General features: G+C 46.6%; 1 protein-coding gene across 2 annotated transcripts in view; it reads right to left on the reverse strand.

Moving 5' to 3' along the window:
• LOC8039571 (mucin-2) overlaps positions 1-24,907 on the reverse strand; it is a 231,976-nt gene that overhangs the window by 165,046 nt on the left and 42,023 nt on the right. The window lies entirely within an intron of this gene.

Here is a 24,907-nt window from a genome sequence, read left to right on the forward strand (position 1 = left end):
TCCAGCAAGTTACTTTCGTCCAGAAGTTAAAATATAATGCAGTGAGAGAGCAAGCTTATACCCGTGCCCCACGGTCAAATTTAATGTCAGTTTCACCGACCGACATTCACTGATCAGCCAATCATTGCGCTCCACAGCGCGCTGCACGTGCCACATACGTATAAACAGGATGGCGAGCTGATTCGCCGTTCACCTAAAGTCCATGGAACTGACACTACATTTACCATGTGGAAGGGTTGTCGTATTTGATCCACGCAACTAAGCCAGGTCCATATGCCACTCATAATCGATGCCAGAGACAGATCTGAAAATAGCAGGAAACGAATCCAAACCAAGCTATCAAATTGCCGAATTGTATACAGGGGTCTCATGGAACGTCAGCCAAGTGGTTCTTTGTTCACTGACAAAGACCATATTAAGAAAAATGGTTAACGTTGGAGTAATTATAGAAGAAGCTAGATTTCCTAGGGAAACGTCGGCACGCCGTTTTGACGATTACCACAAGCTCCCACTTCACGTTGATATAATTATGTTGACAATTACTTTCGTGTAACTACATTTTTAATTCATACATATAGAGGTACAGTATTGGTTATAAAATTTCTGGAAAACATAAAAAAAAAAAATCCCTAAATCAGGCCCTATACAAAAAATATAGGGCACGCGCTGCACTTTGCGGTGTTGCAAAAGAAACAACTAAATTTTGACGCCTTTCTAGGTTTCGGAATATTAACGGAGCGACATTTTGCGCCAGGTGTCCCGCTCCCCATGGGCAGAGCGAGCTACTCCCGTGCGCCGCCACGCAGCCTTCTCATGACCGAGTGAAGCCAAGGGTCGAAGCTTACTCTTCCAAAGTCATTCGAACAGTACAGCGCTTCATTTCGCCGGGTCGTGCCAAACTTGTTACAACCAGTTCTATTCTACGACGGAGGCGAAGGGGTGACAAGAGCAGCGGTAAGCCATTCTAGGCATACCGGTGCTCTTGATACCGGCACAGACTATCTGGTGCTTCCCTATGCGCAATGCAGCCGGTGTCTCGGTGAAACACTAACAAGTATAGTATTGCGGATTCAAGCTTGAGCGAAGCCTTACCGCCGAATTCAGAAACCTCACTCAAACTACACTCAAACTGAAGGGCCCCTCCACATCCTCGAGGAAGGCACGAGGGCCGGCGCTGGCCAATTGCGACGGCGGATCCGTCCTCGCGATTGGCCAGCGCCGGCCCTCGCGCCTTCCTCGAGGAAGTGGAGGGGCCCTTCAGTTTGAGCGTAGTTTGAGTGAGGTTTCTGAATTCGGCGGTTAGAAAAGGCTCCAAGGATGGTCACTAAGGGGACTAATCCGCTTTCAAATAGCATCAGTCACCAGTGATAATGAAAGCGAACCTGCCTAGTTGGATAGAAATACGGCATTGTCATGTTGAATGACCGAAAACACTATCAATCTGAATTCCTTCGCGTCAGGAGATTCCCTAAGTCACATAAAAATGCACAAGCAACTAAAACAAAAAGAACCACATCTCCACGTGGTGAATGATGTTGATTGGGGCGAAGCTCTGGTGGTGCTTGTCTGCGTAGACGCTGAGCCGCAGCATGCCGAGCTTTTCGTTCGGTTTCATCCATGTCACGCTGCGGTCAAATGCTGAAATGCGTATATAACCACGTTCCATACCGCACACTCTTTTTCTGCCATGGATGAAAACGAACGAAAGTCTCGGCATGCTGCGGCTCACCGTCTACGCAGACAAGCACCACCAGAGCTTCGCCCCAATCAACATCATTCCCCACGTGGAGATGCGTTCGTTTTTGTGTTTTTTTTTCCCTAGATGGAGCACGGGAGTACGTGCTCACGTGCTCGTGAGCACGTGAGCGCGTGAGCTCACGAGCAAGAGCGCGTCCACCCGACGGTGGACGGACATACGGACATGGCTAGCCCCTAAGGAGCTTCGCCCCTAAAACGGAGTTCTGTTATTGCTTTTAGTATCGGTTGAGCAAGTAGAGACACGAATGTCGGCATTAATCCAAGAGAGTGCTACAGGCATCAAAAGGAAAAACGCTGTTCACCCGATTACATCACCCCTCACCTGTCCATTACGCAGGGTGTCTCTAAAAAAAATTGCGAGTTTTCTTTTTTTTTTTTTTCTTTTTTTTTTTTCTCCGCAAAAATAAACTACGCATTGCCGAACGGTCATCCTCCGCCCAAAGGTAGCGGTAGAGGTCCGAACGATGGGACAAAGTTTCAGCCCGAACCGATATCTTTTTCAGAAAATGGGAAACTGGTGGCCGACGGAGCTCTCGAATACACGCAGCCCTATCGCGTCAGAAAACGAAAACGACAAAACACGGGGCCCATTTTCTCAGTAAAAAGTTCAAAAAATAACGTGTAACTTTTGAATAAAATATTAGTTAGTGCTGAAACTTTGGCGTCTGGTTCGGACCTCTAGCGTTACCTTTGGGCGGAGAATGAGCGTTCGGCGATACGTAATTCATTTCTGTGGTGAAAAACAACAACAACAACAAAAATAAACATCATTTTTTAGGGGGCACCCTGTATTTGTTTTGGTTTTCTATTTTAAAAGCGCAAGTTTCAAGACTACCGACCCAAAACAGGATGAAAGGCAGGAGATAGCACGAGCGTTGCAACACAATGCCAGCAAGAATACTGAGAAATCGACGGAGCCCGAAACGGGCGTGGAAAGCGGCCGAGCAGGGAGACGAGGCGGCGTCGGTCATTCCGGCGGCGAAAGGCGGTGCCGTTCGCCGAACGCGCCTAAGTATTCGACCCCGGAGGAACAATGACTCCCGCGCAAAGGCTCCCTGCAAGAACAGGCGCTGCAGCCACCACAGGCTCTCCGGCGGCGAGTTTAAGGGCCGCCATCCAGCCTCGCTGTACCGCAGCACCGCGGCGGTTAATGGTCCGGCGTCACGTGAGCGCCGGTGTCATCAGCCAGACACGCGGTCGACGGGGAAAGCCCCCTCCGCTCAGTGGTCGACTGGGCTGGCCGAGGAGCGCTGCCCTCAAACGCTGATGGGCAACAGATCCAACGAGGCAGAAAATGCGACGTCCACTGCCAGTCAAGAGATCCAAAGAATCCGAGGGCCCATATTGGATGCTCATTTTTCTCGTTCGACCTTTTGACTCGTTCGACCTGCTCACTGAAGAGCCAAGACCATCTGGAACCTAAACTGGGTCGGGCGCGGCTCTCGGGTCAGGGCCTCAGGCCAGGAACCGGCTGCGCTCAGCTCACGCGTCGCGTGAACCGCAGCCCCAGCAAAGTTTCTTCGGAGGTCACCTTCGTCGCATGTCCTTTCCTCGCTCTCACATAATGGCGAATTCGCACGTGAACCATCTTGGAGTTTGCGCAAGGGGCTCTTCATTGCAGAACATTATAACGGTTCGTTGTCCTCAAGATTCGGCTGCCACGCACGCTGTAGTGAATACAGTTACCGCGCTTCGCCTAACCTCGGATTACTGAAAGGGCTAGGGGAACGACCACGCGGGCGAGTGGCCCACGCGGACCTCATTCCAGCTTCGTGGAATGGTGTCTCCCACCGCTAGCACTTAAAGGTGCCCTTGAGGAGATTTCTGATATCGCCTAAATATGGCGATAGCTCGGCTCTCAGCATCCTATAAAGCCCCCCCAATCAGCGATCCCAACACACCTATTTCACCTTCGACTATGGGTGGAGCATCTTCCGAAACCAGGACCATTGTCAGTCAAGAGCGAGCGAAGGATCCTCCGACCGGTGGAACCGCGGAGTGATATCTCGAATGCCCATAGAGCCCGGACTACGATTCAACAAAGCGAGCGCGCGCTCTGGCGCTCGAGAGCTGATGACCGCACTCCACTCCTGCCGGTTCTATGGTGCGCTCGAAAAGCACGGTGGAAGCTTGGGGTCATCGCACCGGTTCCCTAGCATGTCACGACCACGTGATTTCTCAGTTCATTTTTGAGTTGAGGATTACAGATAAGAAAGAAGAAGTTGAAAAATCGTTTCATGGCTCCTTTAAAAGCGTCTATATATTCAAGGACAAAATCAGCGCCACCCTAGGAATTTGATTGAACAAGTAGTCCTTCGATTTCGGCTACAACTCAACAGATGGCACAATCGGTCATAAAAACTCCAAAATAATTTGCTTATATGTTTTTTGTTGACCTCAGCCTCAGCCTTAATACTCTCGGAAAGATATGACTGAAATCACAAGCATAACGGCAAGCACACCCTTCTTCCGATAGCGCGTGCCCTATACTCTTTTTCACCTCAAGAACCGTAGTAAAAAAAAAGTACGGTTTCTCGCGGAGCATTACTAATTTTCCTATTTACGTTGAGAATTGAGATATATCTTGGTGCATTTTAGATTAGATACATGTTACCTTACCAAGACGTATACACGTTTCAAACGCCGAAAGCATTGCTTCAGCCTCCGACACACAAATCTTGTAAGAACTATTTCGCGCGGCGTATGAACATTGAGCAAAACGTCCTTTTTTCTTGAGGTGCAAACGGGTATAGTATGTCATGGTAAACATGGTCAAAGGCTTTGCTCAAGTCAAAATAAATGGCGTCAAGCTGCTCATCGTTGGCAGCAATTGGGTCAACGGAACTCGGATAGTCTTCTAGATGCGTTTCAAAAGTCTTAGACATAAAAAACCGGGTTGCGATTAATCAATTTTTTTTTTTGTAAATAACTAGAAAAGTATATTTCTACTACATTCTGAAATAGTTTTGAGAATGTGGTCAGTGACGTGTTTATAAATTTTGACATTGCCGAGTTGCCTGATTTGAAAATAGTGACTACAATGTCTGACTTCCTCTTTTCTGGAAAAATTTAGTTTTGAATGGACTAACTGAAAAAAGTAAATCAAGACCGGCACGAATGTATCAGAACAAGCTTTAACAATGAACACTGGTACGCTATCAGAGCACAATGAAAGTTTCGGTTTCAAACATCTAATTAACATTTATCCACTACAAAGTGACCGATTAGTATTGGCGAAGACAACATGATAAAGAGCTCGTGACTGTGAGCTCGCAGACTACATAGCATTCAAAAATGTACTTAAGAAGTATGGCAAAAGAAAACAACAAAAAACAAACAAACTCGACGATGATACCGGGATCAGGACGCAAACAGGAATAATTTTGGCAAAGTAAGGGACCTTGCTTCCCTGCCCAGTACATTATTTTTCTACTTCCAAACACTGTTAGGATTATTCAGCAGTTCGTTCCGAGTGTTTGATGGAGTTTTCTATATCTCTCTAAAAAAATAAATAAAGAAACTTTACTTCCGCCGTTGCATTTCTAAACTTCGCGTAGCAAGTGTCCCGTGACCACGCTAATAATGACGATAAAACCGTAATTTTTCACAAATTTTACGCTTCAATTGAGATAAAATCCACATCGAAACTTTCGTACTTTACTCGCCTTGTGTGGTTGATAGCGCTCAGTGTCATCTGTTACAACCTAAGTGAAAGCGTTGCAGGCTAACTTAACGCCGGGGTTTGTTATCACCGAAGACCAATCTATGTTCTTGACATAATGGCGAAGACGTAGGTCATTTCGCTGTTTAAAGTAAAAAGGCACATGGTTGTATGCGTTCTCATTAAGCCTGGGTCAGACTGCGTATGTGTCATACAAAAGGCAGTCCGCATACACACTCGAACGTGAGAAACCGCGAGATCCGTGCTTGAAATATCGCATAATTCTGAGGTTAGAGAAAAACTTGGCATGCAGCCTTCGAGCCACGGATATTTCGGTGAATCGTGTTGGCAGACGGTCGTTTGTCTGATGTATGACGAGTGTGACTCCGGCTTTACAGTTGCCACAAACGAATCGTGTGAACCCTCTATTGGAACCACTCAAGCCTCAACTTCCGGAATTACGTCACATTTTAACATTACATTGGTCTAACACATTACCCGCGGGGTTATTTGAAATGTTTATTTGTAAAAGGCAGTTCAAGCTTAGGAAGCCAATTGAGACGCGGGCCTTTTCTGCCGGATCGTGGTTCATGTTAGTAACATACTGGGAGCCAGTTAAAACCATTACGGTTTAAATCTCCCAACACAATGCAATAACGGCAAGCTTTGCCTCGAGCGAACTAAAATAGTGTAGAAACTGCGACGTACTGAATCCTGTTGGAAAGGAGTAGTTTCCGATGAGCAAATTTGTTCGATCTTTCATCGGCTGCTCAGCCGATTCGCATCCGTCATTATCGTCAATGTCTTCTTTGCGGAAGGAAACAGAATCTATATTAGGAGCTAACATACCGCCTCTAAAACGTTTGCCGGACTTAACAGGGGCCATGTCGTGGCTATATACGTTATAACGTTCGCCGAAATAATCAGAGGATGGAATTTCTGTGTGTAATCACGTTTCTGTCAGCCAATAAAAGTCATGCCCATGTGCCCTCACGCCAGCTGAAAAAAACATTTGATTTAGTTCGAGGACTCCAAACATTTTGATAGTACCCGATCGCCCTCTGTGTCTGAGAAATAAACGTGTCAGCCGGATCAGTTTTTTTTTTTTGTTTTTTTTTGTTTAAGGACACTTTGACGGCCAGACGTTCGGATTGTTAATTAAGTCAAAGCAGTCAGCGTCTACACAGATTTGGAAAGGTGCGTACAATTTCAGAAAAAAAAGCATATTCTTACACCCTTTGTCCCATATAAGACACCCCAAAACTTCAGTTCGACGTGGAGCGCACTGATGTTGAACCGACGGTACCGAATTTCACGAGGGTCTTCATAGCCGTGTAGTTCAACTCATTAAACTAGCCAATATATGTGTTAATGACTACAAAGAAAAATAATCATGGTTCCCTTGGCCCTACTGCAAAACCTCAGTGCTTTTCTTTCGTGTGGTCTTTGATGCGTACTTTAGCTATTCAATAAGTTATATCGCACCGTTATCAAGACCCTTGTAAAAATCGGGGGCCCTCTGTTTGACTACAGTGCGCTGTATGTCGAACTGAAGTATTTGGGGTGCATTCTATGGGATAAAACGGTGTAAGGTGATACCCTTTTTTTTTTTTTTTTTAGAGTGTAGCTCTCGCACCTCAAGGGGAGTTGGGTGCTCTGACCTGCTTCGCACAACTTTCTCTGTGTTCGAACATCGCCGTTTTTCACCGGAAAGGGGCGAGTCAAAGCCACCGCTGTCGAAGGTATGGAACCGGGCGTGGACGGGGCAAAGGCCTGCTCGGTTGCACTGCGGGGAGGCCCACCCGCGCGAGGAAGCGTCACCCGGTGGCCCCATTCCGAGCGGTTGGCGGCAGACGACGGCCCGCAACTCTTGGCTCGTTAAACCGGCGTCCCTCCGTGAGCGAAAGTGCGTTGCCGTTTCCGGCGCCGCACGACAAAACAAAACCCGCCGAGAGGAAGGACGCATTTTCCAGCACTCCGCGGAGGTGCAAACAAACGTGACGGCAAGTGGAACGGGAAGGTGATCACTCGAGCATGGCTGGTGCTCGCGCAAGCCGTGTTCACTCGGAGAGCGCGGGCGATTGATTTAAAATCACTCTGTACTCTATCTCACAGACACCTGCAGTGCAGATGGGCGCACTGCATGGGCAAGAGCGCGGAGCTGTGAAAAGTGTCCCTTATGCACGCGTTCTCGTACTACAAAATGCATAATTTTGAACTAGGCTCCCGCTCCTTAGAGTTTTCCTTCGCAGTGGAAATTTATGAGATGGAGTATAGAACGCGCCCTCGAGGAAGCCCTTCTCAGTGCGGGCTACGGATCGGTGCTGCGGGCTTTCATGAAACATTGCTTTCTTCCTCGCCTACTGGAAAACAAGCTTTTCTCAAAACGTTTGAATCGCAAAATTAATATCCCAATCTACTGCCCGGTATGGAATTTGGGAGATCAGTCATTTCCAAGTACTGACTTCTAATGGAGCTTGGACGTGCGTCAGGCACGTAGCCAGGATTTTGTTTCGGGGGGAGGGGGGGGGGGGGGGGGGAGCCTTTCTATGGCAATATGCTGTATGAGGGCGAGGGGAAAGAGGAGGTCCCAGCAAAATGAAATATTTCGGGGGGAGGGGGGGGGGGGCATGCTACGTGACTGACGTGCGTCTTACTAGGGTACGCGCAGAGCGCGATGCGCGCGAGAAAAGCCACACAACTCCTAGGAGACAAGCCCCCGAGTGTGTTCAGGAACCGTCATGGCCAGCCACTGCTGATGCCTCCACTTGCAAAAAGAGCATGCACTTTTCTTTAGGCTATCGCGTGTCGTATAAGCAAAATTTACAGCGTATATCAGTTCACTCATTTCGAGGAACCAACGAAAGTTTTTATCGAAATGGTTACGTCAGCCATGTTGGTTGCGGAGAGAAACCAGTGACCGGCGGGGCGACGAGTACGTGCATGCGCAAGAGGAGCGTACAACAATAGCTCTTAGCTCGCAGGTGAAGGTGAGGATCGACGATGGTGAGCAGGAGACCCCGACTGTCACCGGACATCCCTGGGAAATTGACAAACAGCGGAGGAATCTCGCCACAACGAAGATGGCGGCGCACGGGGTGCTGCCAGACGTTCGAACAATTTCGCATAGGGTCTACTGCACCCCGATAATTTAGTCCGAAAACTCTAGGAGCTTAAAAGGATTGTCGCGTAAAATATTTTGTTTCACATTGCTTTTAGGAAAAAATCTTCCGCACAATATCCAACTTTTTCATCCTCCTCCGCGCAAGTAATTCTATTTTACACAGATGCAACTACTCAGATTGCGCCCTCAAAGCACACGGAGTTTTTGTTAGTAACAGCGGAAACCCTGATGGAATATCGCGCAAAGAGAGCCCCGACAGTTGCTGTCTCAGTAAAACGACCTCGTTCCCAGAAAGACAAGGGAAGCTCAGTTCTTCGACAGGGATCTTTGTACGCACTATCAACCATGTTGACGAAAAACGGGAATAACCCCCGAATTCATAGATGTGACTTCAACTGAAGCCGAACTTCGACTTGCTCAAGTCTGCCTCAACACCAAGTTCGACTTGAAAACGCTCAAGCTGGCTTTTACGTTTCATAGACGCTCCCGCAAACTTCCTTCGTCAAGTCCCGTTCAAGTCGCGAGCGCTCGCGCTGCTTCCCGCCTGGGAGCGAGATTAGGTTGCAATTGTAAACTGTAAACTACGCGGCCTGGCCTAAGCGCTCTTTCGGCTGTTTTAAACGTTATTTTGTGTTGCTTACATGTTTCTACGAAGGCTTGTGTTAATGGGCGCCACTACATTAAGCGTTGGGCGCGGTGCCTGTGCTTTAGGTGATCGAAACCAGGAAGTAGCTACCGGGCATCATAGTTTTCGCAGCTATGTTTACCTCGTCGGGCTTTCGCGGGCAAAAACTCTGGCCCAGAACATGTTGTGCATGAGGCAGTGGAACTGTCACTGATGTTTGGTGCGCAGAGGCAGGATTGTAAACCTTCTGTAATCAAAAAGCTCTCTTTAAAATTTTAGTTTTTTTTTCTAATTTCTATTTGATTATTTCGGCTGTTAATAGTCTCGACGCTGCCACTCTCATTTGTGACAGCCGTGGATTGAAGTCAAACTATTTTATACGGTTTGCAGAAGTCTCCTCCCTAAAGATGAAGTCCAGGAGCAGGAGTAGCACCTTAGGAAATATTAGCTTTGTGGTTACATCTTGTATATTTCATGTAAGTGCCTTACATAGACTTTTCTTTTTTTTCTTAGGAAGGGAACTGCTTTTTCAGCCAGTGAATGCGGTCTGGGCTGGACCTAATTTCCAGGCAAGTAAATGAGCATGGTCATGTTGTGCCCACTGTGCACAGTGAGTGCCCCCTGTCCACAACGAGTCAGTGTGCTGCTGCAGCCAATGGTGCACTGGTAGGAAGGGGAACCGTCTGTTGAGCAGGAGAAAGATGAAGTAACGAGGACATGAGTAAAGCGCTCAAGCTGTTGAATGCAGCTGCATGCTGTGGTTTCGTAAAAGGGCACTTTAGGGCTTAGGCGACTTCCTGTTAGATGTCTATCAAGCATTACAGGTCGGTACCCATTGTCTTCTCATAAATGAGTGACTGTGATGCCTGGGAGCACCACATCAATGTCAGCAATGCTGTAGACGAGTGGACTAACAGCAGAAAGCATCTCTTCCCGCTGACGTGACTGCAGAAATTTGCTTTTATGGCCTACCGTCGTCTGGATGTGAAAGGCCGCTCATCGCTCTTCCGCCTGTGCGACCATGTCTCAGAGCTGCAGTTGCTTAACTGATTGAAACGTTGTGGCTGCTCAACTCTGCATGCGACACACTGTTCCAGAGATTGGTATGACATGTTTCAGTACGGCCAGACATTCTACTTGTTCATAAAAACATATGCCGGACTGTTTCAAGACAACTGTGACACCCTGATCGTTTGTCGCGTTCAGTGACAACCATCAGTTCGTCGCTGTACTCTTCAGTGCCCTGTTTACTTGGCTGCTTGAACATCTTTGGCTACGGCAGTAAATGCTCGCACCACTGTAATTGTTTAATAGGAAGTCATTTAGGACCCGAGCCGTTTTTGTTACGACCATGGCCCTCCTCTCGTGTCCTCGTCACATTGTTTTTCTTCTGCGCCACACAACCATGAAGCTTGTGACGCACTAGTTTGCATTCACAAACGTACGACTCGCACAACGTCTAAGCTTGGAAATATATAAGCCACCTGAGAAGGCTGTTTAGTGACTATGAAAATTTGCATAAACTAGAAAACCTGATGACTGAATTAAGGTGGTTAGTTGGGCGAGTTGGTAATGATAGAACATGGTTAAAATTGTGCACAAATAGAAAGGAACAGAGGAGAGACCGGCCTCGGCTCGAGCTGTTGCTACAGGCTGTTCTTTTTTCTTCCTTCAATACATTGAATTGTGAGTTTGTGCTTGTCTCTTCTCTCTCCTCTGTTCCTTTCTATTTGTGCACAATTTTAAACTGATGACTGAAATGCGCTCATTGTGGACCACCGGGAGATAAATTGTTCACCAGCACAGTTGTTTCCTAGATATAAGCACAAGCTTGCACTCCTTCTATTTTCCTCAACTGCCAAATGTATGTGCAGCATTTGGTGTAGGCTATACGAGGTTGGTCAGAATGATTTTTTTTCTATAATTTAGCATCTCAGCTATCTGTAAACAAAACTTGGAGTCTTTCAGGGCCTCTAGATGTGCAGGGCCACCTCCAGAAAATTATTTTGTGTTTGCCCGTCAGAGCCGCATGTTGGGATATGTATCTAAATAAGCAGCTCTGGTCTGTATGTTTGTTTGTCAACAGCTTGAGCCATTCCCTTTTTGCAGGTTTTATGTCGGTAGTGTTTCATGATTACAAGACAAACAAGGAGGCTAATGCACAGGTTGCAGCCATTAAAATTCTTTTATTTCGGAAGTGGGACAGCAATATTGAGGCTCATACATTTCTAAGTGTGCAGCGAGTAATGAAACGTAAACAAAGGAAGCAATACGTTCCACCATATTTTTAGATCAGGGTTCACATTAGTTCTAAACACAATCAAGAAAAGAAAACGGGTATTTTCACTGGGGAAAGAAACATGCAGGACACAGCGTTCACAAGGCATGCCACTTAGAAATGCAAGAATCAAAGAGAAAATAACTTGTAAAATAATGAAAAAAGCATGATCCCATAATAAATGAGAAGATCACAAAAATGCAAACAAGACAAGGATGGAGGGAGGTGCGCATATGAAATGGATGGTCGCTTTGCATACTTTCCTTCATCTTTATCTTATTTCGACTGTTCTAGGTTTAGGTCATTATGGCCAAGCAAAGCATAAATCACATCATATTTGTGATAAACATCATATACATAAACATCAGTTAAACAAAGCATTTCAGTTAGGGATTATATGAATGATTGTGATTAATGAACTGTGGCTCACTATGTGCTCAAAAGTTTGAAAATGTGCACACCGTGCAACATACGTATTATCCCCATTTCATTGGTGCCACGAGGAAGGGGGGTCCTATACAGTACCACTCTGAATTTAGCCTGCTTGTTTTTCCACCCTTTTCAGGTGGCAGTTGCACTGATCTTCCCAACATTGCCCCCTGACTGGCAGAGCAGCAAGGATGGCTCATTCTCCCTAGGTTATGTGATGCTGTGCACGGAGTGACCATTTCAACTACCCGACGAGTATGGTGCCTGGAGCGAGTCTTCGACTGGTGTGTTTAGCCTCCTTTACTGCCCATACATCAAAAGTGGTCACGAAGAGGCAACGAATGACATCACAGAAGTCGAAGTGTCACGCTATTGCATGTTGCGATCCTGGCGGTTGGCCATTGAAAAGTTAAAGACCAGCCGCGAGTACCACGAGGCGAACACGAGTGTCGCTGTTGTCACGGCGTCCCAACCACCGGCTGCTGGAGCTTCAGTGGACTGTCGAACTGGAGAGTGACCTGCAGCAGAATAGGCGTCTGCCACATCAACCACCGCCGCTGGGAGGATTGCGACCGGCGACAGTATGACACTTGTATGACGCACCGGGCAGAAATTGAGGGACCACTTCTTTGGACACTCTAGACACACAAATCGGAGATGCATTCCAGGCACCATACCTATACAGTACCACTCTGGCTTCAGACTGCTTGTTTTTCTACCCCTTTGAGCTGGCAGTCGCACTGATCTTCTCAACATTGTCCCCTGGCTGGTATGACTGGCAGAGCAGCAAGGATGGCTCGTTTTCCCTAGGTTACGTGATGCTGCACACATAGTGATGATTTCAACTACCCAACGAGGCATAGGGATTGTCTTTTTCTTTCAGCAGTGTTGCGAGTCTTTATTTGGGCGGTGTTGTACCTGAACGAGTTAATAAATGTTACGAGTCGGAGAGACAATATATGATATTTTCAAGAATTTGACAAATTATCATCCCAACATCTTCATTATGGAGGTTGCATGCAGATAATATGTGCATGGGTGTGAAGTTTAGTGCGAGTGAACAATCATAAAAAAGGTCAACTCACTTTGTCTCGCCTTTATTGCAGTGGAAGAATTGTGATGTGTTTTTTTCTTCACGAGGCAATAATATTTTGATTGTGGAGTGGGCACAAAAGTGTTGTGCCCGTGAATCGAGCTTGGTGCAAACCTGTGCATAGTAATAAATCTTTTAGAGCAAAAAAAAAATTAAACCGGTGGCTATTGTTTCATTAGATATTGTTTCGGGGAAAGTTGGTAAACACTCCTCAGCATAGTACTAAACAATGCTTTCGACACATCCACTTGTCAAATGTTGCAGAAATCTTAAGAAAAGAAGATATGCCTTCTTTCAGCAAAGCCTTTCGACTAACTTTAAGCGAGATGTAATTCGAGAAGTATAATGTTTTGTGGTGAACAGCTACTGAACAAATACAGTAGTGAAACAACACATCAAAACTTGTTAAAAAAAATTTGTTGAAATGTGTCGCATCTGTAAATGGATTCGAGTGAGTTTTCAGCAGCTATATGACCAATTTTGTTCTAAGCAGCCATTTGACCCTTCAGAGATCACTTGAGAAGTTGAAATGCATGGCAACACCAAACTAGAAAGCATTCCTGATTTTTCATATTTATTTTACTGACGCAGGGGGCAGGTGCATACTACACGTCATTTTTTAAAACAAGTAATCTAGCACAAACAACAAAGAAGTGGGAATAACTGCTGCAATAAAGTGGATATTTGGGGCAGTTGGTTCATTGCAAACAAAAAGCGCCGAATAAATGCAGGGACACAGACGAAGGGAAACAGGACAAGGCGCCTTGTCCTGTTTCTCTTTTTCTGTGTCCCTGCATTTATTCGGCGCTTTTTGTTTTTAACAACTGCTAGCATATTAGGGGTCAAGAGCTTGCATCAGCCAACGTGCGTGCGCACCACACATGCTTGCTCAGGTCCTTCGCGCCAGAAGCTCTGGAGACTTGTTTATTTTCGGTAAGCGGGGGAACCCACCTGATAGTTTATGCAGGCAACTGCTTTGAAGTTCTCATAAATGTCCGCATAATCGCCACCGGGGCCCGGGCTCTTGATACACGCGTGCGTGAACCCGGTTACTCGAAGGAGGCGGATGATTTCGGGAGCGCCGGGGAAGTGGACGAGTCCGAGCAACAGATGCCTTACGGTGAGACGCGTCACTCTCCCGATTGCGCCGCACGCCGTCTGTTGTGAAATGTTGACAGCTAGAAACATCTTGCCAGCAAAAGTCGCAGCGTGACGAGCAACTGTAGCTTGGGTATCAGCGGCAGCCGCCTGTTGTCGCCGTTCGGATCAGGCCGTCAAGTCGCGGCCGAGCAGCTTCCGCGCCGTTGCCGTTCGTCGTCGCATATCCCGGTGGGATGCATTCAATCACGGAGGAATGGCCGATTCTCTCGGCGAAAAATACCCGTCACCGAGGGCAACACCGCAATTACAGGACACAAATATTGAACGCGGCGATCCCATATGCGACATCACATCAGCAAGCCGCCATGTTGAAATGACTACGAAGTCGCGTTCAAGATAGGTCCAACCCAGTCTTGAAATTTGGGCACTTCAAGTTCGCTTCAAGCTCCGTTCAAGATCGGTTCAAGTTAAGGTGCGTTTATGAAGCGCGCTTGCTCGTCGCAAGACGGACTTGAGCAAGTTGAAGCTCGACTTCAGAGCAAGTCACATCTATGAATTCGGGGGTAAGTCCCCCCAACGTCCTCAACTCCAACTTTACCATGTCTGTTGTGACGTCACGACACCACCAGTTAAGCGCGAAACACATGTACGACGAAACCGTCTGATCCGACGTCCGATCGGGCAATACGACGGTCGGAGGCGAGGGTTTTCAACGTTCTCCGATGCTATAAAAACCCTCGCCCCCGAAGGTCATTCGGGCAGTCCGCACGTCGGATCGGACGGTTTCGTCATACATGTGCTTCGCGCTTTATGCGTACTTGCAAAATTTGGCGTGTACTTGCGTATTGACGTTCATAGTTGATTTAACACCAGGGTGTCGAACCGGAACCGAACCGAACCGAAAACCGGAACAGAACCGTTATTTTTAGCCGAACTGGAACTGAACCGAACCGAAATCTTCGCCGCCATCTTGGAACTGAACCGGAACCGAACCGAAAAAAATATAACGGTAACCGGTTCAGAACGGTTCACGGTAATATTTCTTTTCTTTTTTCTTTTTTGTTAGTATCACAAAATGAACATATGGGAATAAAGAATTGGCGGCTGCAGTATTTCTATCTATGGATCAAATCGTCATATACAGATTTGAAAAGTATGCTAAGTTGTGGGTTTTCATGGCACTATTATTAACCATGTGTCACGTTGTCACGTGACGTCCTGGTGTCAATACATGTCACGTGACCTCGTGAAGTCATGGTGTCAATACGTGTTGTCACGTGACCTCGTGACGTCACGTGACTCACTGCGTCAACTCGATTTAATTTGAGGAAGTCACTAGATGTATTAACATTGTTGACAGCATGACGTAACATGATATCACGATTTCGCACCGAGAGTCACGTGACACCGTGATGCAAGCAATTTTCATAACCCCTAGTCGAGTGCTCGGGTTCATGACAATCAGCACCGCCAAACATTCGGGTAACGGCTCATGTCAATTACATATGATAATCGCCCAACTCTAAGAATATCTGAAGCTCAGCCCAAGCTTTTGCTTTCCAAACCCTAGCCGCCCAGAACATGACTGTGATGAACACTGGCGGTATCAGATCACGTGGCCGCTTGTTTATATTGCGAGTTGAGGAGATATCGACAGCTGTCTCTTTCCTTTATTTTTTCTGCATCTGCTATTAGGGGAAAACTAATGGATGTTTCTGCAAGCTTTCAACGTTAGGGGTTATTTCCTAACACTATTTCTTGAAAGTAGAAGAAATGTTGCAAGACCCATTTTACATTATTGAGGCACCCAAATATTTTTCGTTGTTGCTGAACTGCATCCGTAAGATGTCCCTGAGAATAGAAGTACTGAAATTACCAAATGCGACTTATTAATATGACGTTACATAGAACTACACGTGTGTGCGGAAGGAATACTAAAAAAAAGATATTTTAGTGACCTGAAAGAGACAGCCGAACGTTGGCAGTCGCTGTAAGTCTCACACGAGCGTCGTTCTCAAGTTATTGCCCAAGTTTCGACTCCCTCCGCACTTTGCTTAAAGGAGCTATAAAAATATTTCTATACATCACTAAATACTACTCAGGATCACTCCCTAACGTTAATAACTGCTTGAACTTGGCTTTGCTATTTTTTCTAGGCAATGGCAGTAGCCAAAAAATTCGAGAAATATGAGCATCGTTCATCCCCTCAACTCGGAGCCAGAAGCGGCCATGTGGCCTGGTGCCTATCTTATGCCGCCAACGTTAATAATATCCCCGCGCTGGGGATTTAAAGGAAGAAAACGCGTGCGGAGCTCCAGGCATTGTTAGAGTTCGGCTATTCTCATCACCGCAGTGGTTGGACACGAGCCACTACCCACGTGTCCACCGAGGCATTGACTGTTACGAGTCAATGTATACGGTGCTCACGTAGTCCTCCTGTCCAATCCACGAGCTGCGCTCGACTGTCGTCAAGCGGGTGGTTTCGATCCTACAATTGCGACATCAATCTTTGGGAAAAGAAATAGTCTCATTTAATCCTCGCAATTTCACCGCGACAAAGAAGCGTCTGAATCAGTGGCGGCCTGTGCGAGTATACTTGGGCCAGACTAGGACCAGTACGTCTCGGAAAAGTCATGAACATTCCAACCCGATGTCGCTTTATGACACATTTAAACTTTACGGGGTGCAAAATAAAAGCAATGAAGGGTTGCGGTTTTAAAAGCATAATGTGTTGTAAAGGTTCATCTTCCCTGCATTTTTGGCGCAGACCAAAAAGCGTAAGTCCGGAAACTACTTTGCTAGCCAAAAAGCTCTTACCAAAAAGCACGTTCTTGTCGTGCCAGACGCTCGCGCCGTTCCTAGTCAAAAGCGGCTGACTCGCAACTAAAGGGTCGTGGGTTCGAATCCCGCCTAAAATTCTTATTTTTTTTTTCTTTAAGGCAAAATAATTACTTTCAAAAGTGAAATCATTTGAGACATACAGCGACCTTTAATTCGCATTACATGTCATGTTTTAATCACTCTCATTTCACGCGTGATGTCACGTTTCACGTGAGCATTGTTGGTTGCTTGAAATTCTTGCGCGAAGGTATGTAGTTCTGACGTCATGAACCTATTGACCAATCAGGATTTTCCAGTCACGCCACTGACATCGGCTTTTCTGCGACATGAGCTCCTTAACGCTACCGAGTTAAAATCACCAGTTAGCAAAGGCGATTCTCATTTGCAAATTAAATTGACCGGCATCTTGTCAAGAACAAACCTCAACAGCCAGGCTATGCCAGCTTATTCTGCATAAGAAAATGTTCACTTGGGCAAGCGCTATTTTGGGCCATTCGATCTGAGTGCGAAGGTGCGTATAGATTAGAGTGGACAATCGCGATTCCTCCTTGCTGCATGATTAGTGGCTTGCATGCGGTGCTGAGTGTAAACAATGTTTAGTTAGAACAACACGCTTTCGGATTGCCGCTCGGTGTTTCTATAAAAAATAGACAAAAAGGAATTATCCTAAAACTTTTGTTACATTTTGAAAATTTCATTGCTTTTATATCAGTTGTGTCGTCGTCAAATGCATATATATTGTGAAGTGTATTTCGTAAACCTTATTTCATAATTATATAGCATGAGCACCGAGGGGCTCATTTCATAATTTTATGTGATGTAATTAATTCCTTAGTTCAAGGACACAATCAAGATTTCATTTTTAACACTGCGACACAAAGTTGTACCAATCACGGGTATTTTAGGGGACCTACTACACTTTGCGACAACATTTTATACCGTGTAAATAGATCAGCTTGAACTTTAGAATTTCACTTAAACACGAAGAAAACACAATAAAATACAGTATAGTTCTAAATTTGAAGCTGATCTATTTACAGGTGTGTACCAGCCAGCTCAACTCCTTTACTCTTGTACTTTAACATTTCGATTCAGGTAAAATATATGTTACTGGTAAATAAAGGGGTGTGGTGTCGTATGAACACGACGTTATGTATGTTAGGGTAGATTTTTTTCTACTCTTGCGTCGAAATTAAATAACTAAATTTAATATTTTTGGCACCTTAAAACAAAAGTAAATTGCACGGGCGATTGAAGAAACTATATAATTACTCGTTTCACGGCGTGATTTGTGTATATTGCCAGAACAACGCGAAAAATATATTCTTAATTTAGCGGTTCAAACCGGTTCGAACCGGTTTGAACCGATAGTTTTTGCTCCCCGGAACTGAACCGAAACCGAACCGAAAGCCGTGAACCCGAACCGGAACCGAACCGATAAAAATTTCGGTTCGACACTCTGTTTAACACACGTTGAGACGCGTTTTAATGAAATAATATAGCACTTCACTATATTTCAACCCATTCTACATGACCAGTGGAAAAACTTGCATATCTTCCGGATATCACCGGATAATCCCTTTGACTGGCGGCACCGCTAATAACAGCTACTAAAAGAGTCGAAGTAGGCTTTCGGCAGTTCCAACGCCGGGTCGTTTCTTCTATGAAAGTGTTCTGTCAGGGCGCAACACAAGAGTCGAAGCCTGCTCGTGCCGCCGATGCAAAGCGGAGCTCCGGAGCCATTCCGGCCGGCCAACCGAGCGTTGTTCCGAAGACGTGACGGAGGCCCGATACGGGGACGGCCCTCCCTTCGGCGAACGATGAGGACGAAAGGAGAGCGCACTGCTTCGGTGGGGGAGGGCAAAGGAGGAACCCGAGCGGCCCGGCGAGGGCCCTGCACGTCCCGAAACCACGGGCGATGCTGCGAGACGCCAGTGTGCCTCGATTTGAGAGCGTGTCCAACCGCTCACTAGGGTCCGCGTATGAAATACAGGCTGCGAGGAGGACACTAGGGACGAACCTTTGCTCAGCCTCTGCGCCCGCTACTCTCCTCACTACGCGGCAACGCACGCATGCGCACGAGCAACCAATCCGCCATTCCACTTCATGGTTTCTCTTTCTCTACAATCCCGGCTCTCTACGCAGACGAGCCAGCGAAGCCAGCGTCTTCTTCGGCCGCTGCTCGCTGCCGTCCACATCCGCCACCTGTGGAGGCGTCTGCCCTCGCCCGGAGATTCCCCTCTCGCGATGGCTTCCTTGGACCAGTGCGGCTTTGTCTGAGGACGGCCGCTGCTCCGGCCAAAGCTCCAGCGACGCCCCTGCGCCGGCCGGGAGGCGAGGCTCCGAGAATTGCGAGGAACGCCACTCACCTCGCTGGTCCCGCTACGCAGAACGACGCAAGCAGGAGCGCTGCTACCATATCTACGCTTCAACCCGTAAAATAAAAACAAAACTAACAAATACTCCACAATGTTCGAAGACCGAGAGCGTCAGATAAATGGAAAAGGTAAGCAAACGACACATCTGGGGTGTTCGATCTGCCGAGACACGCTGAAGGTGTTCGTTTCTTATCAGCCTTGTTCGTCTTTTCGCAACGCACAACACGGTGTTTTTTTAGACACTAGAGCTGAAATGACCTAGGCAAGAACCTTTCCAGAGATGCATTCTACTTATTTATGTTTGATTAAGCATTAGCAGCAGACCAGCAGACTGAGCTTACCGGTTCTTCCTCCCCCCCACCTCCCCCCCCCCCCCCCCCCCACTACCATCCCCACCCCCCTCTCTGCCTGCATTGCCCGTCGTTTCATTCGATACAGTCGAAATAGGAGAGAAAATGGCGGACCTTTCCCTGAAGATGTATTATATGAGCTCTACGAGCTTTGGCCATGTGGTTTCAATGACGTTTTGTTTCGGAGTTTGGCTTTGATTAATCGGTCACCCGTTCTCCGTTAGCATCCTGATCGGCTGTGTCTTTCTTTCTTTGCCGCTCGTGTTCCTTCGACAGTTATTCTGTACTCGATGGCGCTCTTCGTGTCTCCTTTCCCCTGCAACATATTTTGAAGCCGATAACCTTCGGCTTCCTGACACATCTGTATCTGAAGATTCGGAGAGCCCCAAAACTCCAAAACATAGGCACACGATCTTTGATCGGTGTACCTATGTGCGCAGTTCGACGCGGTTGGCGCAAAACGAGTGATTTCCGGTTTCTACTGTCACTTACTTTGAGACTCGAAGGACTGTTGCTAGAGCTGCTCATGCAAAGCGCTCGTTTAATGCGCAAACGCGGTACAATTTGATGCCCGCCGTTATTTCCTAGAGGTAAATGCAGAAAAAGCACCACGTCGCGTTCGCGCTAGCGGTGTAGCGCAGTCTACCTGGAGATGTTTTTTATAACGAGAGTTATATGTCATTTGATGTGAGGTGTGACGGCAGGACTTGTTCCAGATCAGATGGCACACTATGCAAACAGAATAGCAAGTCTTCAGCGCCGAAGGCGAGATCTTCCTTCACTAGCTTGGAGGTGAGCTTAGCACGATTCAACCTTCGGGGACGGAACACCGAGCTATGTTTTTTTAAGGCTTCGGAACACCGTTTTTATTTCGCTCTTAAAATACCTCGTGAATACCGCTGGCTGCGCTTACATGGGTGCGACCCTAGCGCATTGGACCGACTATTTTAAGTGCCAAGAGAAGTAGGAAGACAGCTTGCGTGTGATTGGTCCCTGTTCGATTCGATGATCGCATTCACGTAAAGCCAGCCCGTGACTTTAGCTTAGGCTGGAGTAGCGAGCAAGGTGCCAGCGCACGCGCGGAGAATGACGAGCTAGGAAACGAGGAGAAAGGGGCGAGAGGGCGAGGAAGAAGGGCAGGAGGCCCCAGCTGGCCCGGGGGGGCCTCGGGCGAGATCAAGGCTGGGCCTCGGGGTCACGGGCGGACCGGCCTCGGGCGCCGCATCGGGCGCCGGAAGGAGAGGCTACCCGTAACGTTCGACTCGCAGCTCGGGGGAGAGTGGCCGAGAGCGGGCATTCCTCGGGCGGCCTCCGCGCTCGGCAAATCTCGAAGAACAAACGCAGCCCGGCGTCGCTTGACCAAGGAACTTCGTTGGGAGAGTTCGGGATCCCTCCCTCTTGGAGGCACGCGAGCGGCACTCGCAGGCTGCGTCCAGCCACGCTGGGCGCCTAATAAAGACGGATGGCTTCGCGAACATTCCTCTATGCTGTGCCTCTCAGTGTAGTCATACCCAAGCTTCGGCTTCGAAGAAAAGGAGCGGTTACGAGCAGGCCTGCCCAGCATCGCCGCTTATTTCGGACAGTTCGCGGGTTGAAATACGTATGTAAGTGCACATAATATGATGATTCCCACACCTATGCACTTGCTGTTTCATGTTTTGCTTTTTTCTTTGAGTAGGGAACGCGAGGCGATTAGTTTAAAATAAAACAATGCCATTGACCTACATAAAAACCAGCTGGAGATCTCCTAATTCCAGGCGATTGAGCCACTCCCCTCCAAATCGTCTGACTTTCGGCAAAAATCACATTTTGAAATTAATACGATGAGTTAGCGGGAAATTAAACGCTGCTGCCACCTCATCTCTGGAGTCGAATCTTTTAGGGGATCTGAAGCTCACTTTTGGCGCCCATACAGCAGCCCTATTATCTTGGTCAAACGCCTCTTCGGGCAATTTGCAGATGACTGACTTCGTATGAACAAGAACCTGCCAACTGTAACGTCGCCAATTATTTTAGGTGCCCTAACTAACTGTAGTTCCTGAATCCCCGGCCTTTACCATTTCCGGTGTGGTATTCAGTGTCGCGAAACTCAATATATATATATATATATATATATATATATATATATATATATATAAATCGGCAATTGAAATTGATGCGAAAAACAACATTCAAATATGTCCGCAGTTTTCAGTACCGTGACTCCTCTTGCAGGCCCCTGGCAGGTCGAGCACGCAGTCTACAAAATACTCTATGCGAAGCATTTGTTTGGTAATGGTGAGCAGGTACTGCAGCGAGCTTCCAAAGCATGCATTCGGCATCATGAAACGGCTTAGAATCAGTTGGGAACGAATTCTCAGTCAAGAGAGTGAACCCCTGCCGGCCGCTGGCATCACTTTTTCGAAGAAAAGGTCCAAAAGCGCGAACAAACGGGGACAATGAAGAAACACGGATGACAAGACAGGCGCTTCACTCTCAACTAGTTTTTTATAAATCCTATCGTCACCTACATACATGCACACTGCCCAAACCACGGAAGAAGAAAGAATAAAACAATTAAAACAATTAAAACAGGGACAACACAACCACATCTTGAAAGATGTGATTGTGTTGTCCCTGTTTTAATTGTTTTATTCTTTCTTCATCCGTGGTTTAAACCAACACGCTCTTCTCCCAGGCATGCCCAAACCGCATTGCACACAATCGCCACAATCAAAGGCGATTATCCAGAAACCCCCTTTCACTCTGAAGCGGATACAAAGACGGAGCGGGGACGCAATCGCTTTCTTTTTTATGTGGAATGTAAAAAGAGATTATAGGGGGGGGGGAGTCATTCTACACAAAAAAGAAAGAAAGAAAGCAATTGCGTCAGTGCTCCGTCTGTGTATCTGCTTCAAAGCGAAATGGAGTGTTTGGATGGTTGCTTTTGATTGTGGCAATTGATTGCGATGTCGTTTGGGCAGTGTGCATATATGTAGGTGACGATGAGAATAATCAAAACTAGTTGAGAGTGAGTCGCCTGTCTCGTCGTCTGTGTTTCTTCAATTTTCCCGTTTGTTCGGGTTTTTTAATATTTTATCCAGTAATGAATCAACTATTCCAAATCCAAGTTTTAATGTAATTTTTTTGCTGTTGCCCGAAACTTTCAGTTTGCAAACAAAAGCTAATGACGATAAACATTGTAAATTCAATGAGTTCGAGAAAAAAAAATCTGGACCTAATATTTGAGATACGTTTTGAGCAATATTTGTCGGTGTGTTTAGCAAACTTTCAGGCACATCATAGACCATAAAAAAAACGACAGAGTACCTCTTTAAATTATTACATTTTTTCCGATCTCTTTTTATTTTCCTTCTTTTTCTTCCATCTTCTTTTTTTGTCTTTGAATTACCTCACTTCTTTTCGTCTTCTTTTCTCTCGTAAATAAAACGCCAGTTGTCAGTTAGCGCTCTTTCCTGTCTTCTCATTCTTCCGTCCGTCGTCCTTGCGCTATTTTTTAGTGATACCCCGTTAGATGTTTTGTGTACATAACTTTTCTTAGATTTAAATGTGGGAATAGTCCAAACCAGGAACAAAAAAGCGAAGCTACAAACTGATATCCAAGTTTCCGTCAAAAGAAAAAAGTTACCCGTTTGCGACGTAGGTACAAAGCATTAGTCTTTGTAGCTGCGTAGTAAGTAATTTTTCTTGAAAAAGTAGCCCTTGATAAATTGCTGTTTCACAACAAACTTCATTTAACGTGATAACATAAAGGTGGCTTAAACATCACTTTGACTAAGATAAATATATTAAGCTTTGCTTGGCATTCCATAACCCACAATAAACCTGGGATCATAAGAGACGAATATAAACACGAATTCAAGCGTTAGTAATACTCGTTACATGATACTCAATTCATGCACGTCTACTGACTTACGGGTGACGGCCGATGTTGGAGACATTTTGACCCCGAAATTCAAAGGCTGTACTGAGAGTGTTCCCGCCCAGATCGGCCACCCCAGCGAATAGAGAATTTTATAATACGTGCACCAATATTTCGCGCCGGAGAGAATAGTTACGTGACGAAGCACTTGGCTCGTGCCATGTGGTTGCGTACCCTACCAAAAAAAAAAAAAACAGTATAACTTTTCGCTAACTGGATTATGGAGCAGAAAAGCTAACTGAATTTCTTGGTGATAACCTGAAATCCAGTTTGCAGAAAATTATCTGCAAACTAGATTTCAGGTTTGCAGCAAGAAATCCGACTAGATTTCCTGTTCCATTGTTCAGTTAGCAAAAAGTGATAGTGTTTTTGTTTTTTCTTTGTTTTTTTGGTGGGGTAGAGGTTTTCACGGTGGTTACTGGTCCTTTACCCTACAAAATCGAGACCGAAGAAGGACACTCCTGGGTCACCATGTACAGCAGCAAGAGCCTTAGCGTTAGGCAGGGAAGACAAGAGGTTTCCCCAAGAGCATGTTTTCTCGCAACAGGGCGCTAACGCCGACACTGCTAGCGGACCCAACACCCGATGGGTCAACAGTCCTACTGGGTGAGTCTTCCGGTCCCAGCAGAGCCCCATACCGACCTGGGTCTCCCGAGGACCGTGTGTCCGGGACCATCGTAGTACATGTGCGCCTCCAAGGTATGACAAAGCCTCGCACAGAGATGCCGACGAGCCCCGCATCAATCTTTGCAGTTCTCGAACAGCCATGCGCATCTTGTCCAACTTCCTGTCTGGAATTTACTGTTCCCACCAATCAAATTTTCATTACAATTCTCAAACATACGTGAAACATTTATTTCCCCTTCAAGCTCACTAATTAGATGTCCACGTAGTGTGTGGCAAAGTGTAGGTGCGGCCATTCTTTCGACGAGAATCCAAAAGAAAACAGGTAACGCAAGGTGCAGTCGTTTCGGGAACTTAAACGAACTTAACTCGACTAGCTTCAGCTGCTAGGAGCGCTTTTGGTGGCATTGTTAAACGCAGAACGAGTAGACTCGAGCTTCTTTGTGCTCGCATAAACGGCTGACAGTACTAGCGTTCGAGGCGTGCACACGCCCTGCCTCGGAGTGTACGCCGATCCTCGGGATTCTCCGAATCACTCCAACCAGCCGGAAACATTCGGAAGTATCTATCTCCAGCCGGTGCCTTTTGAATTCGCTCGATGCCGTTTGAAGCAGGAAAATGGTAGGCCTTTCCGCCTGACCACGCATCAGTCCAGCCTGTTACGCAGCTTCTAGGGATTGCTACCACGCACACTTGGCATCGCTGCGCCGCTATAACTTATTA

This window comes from Ixodes scapularis, unplaced genomic scaffold (genome assembly GCF_016920785.2).
Source record: "Ixodes scapularis isolate PalLabHiFi unplaced genomic scaffold, ASM1692078v2 PGA_scaffold2__306_contigs__length_199485367, whole genome shotgun sequence".
Classification (NCBI taxonomy): domain Eukaryota; kingdom Metazoa; phylum Arthropoda; class Arachnida; order Ixodida; family Ixodidae; genus Ixodes; species Ixodes scapularis.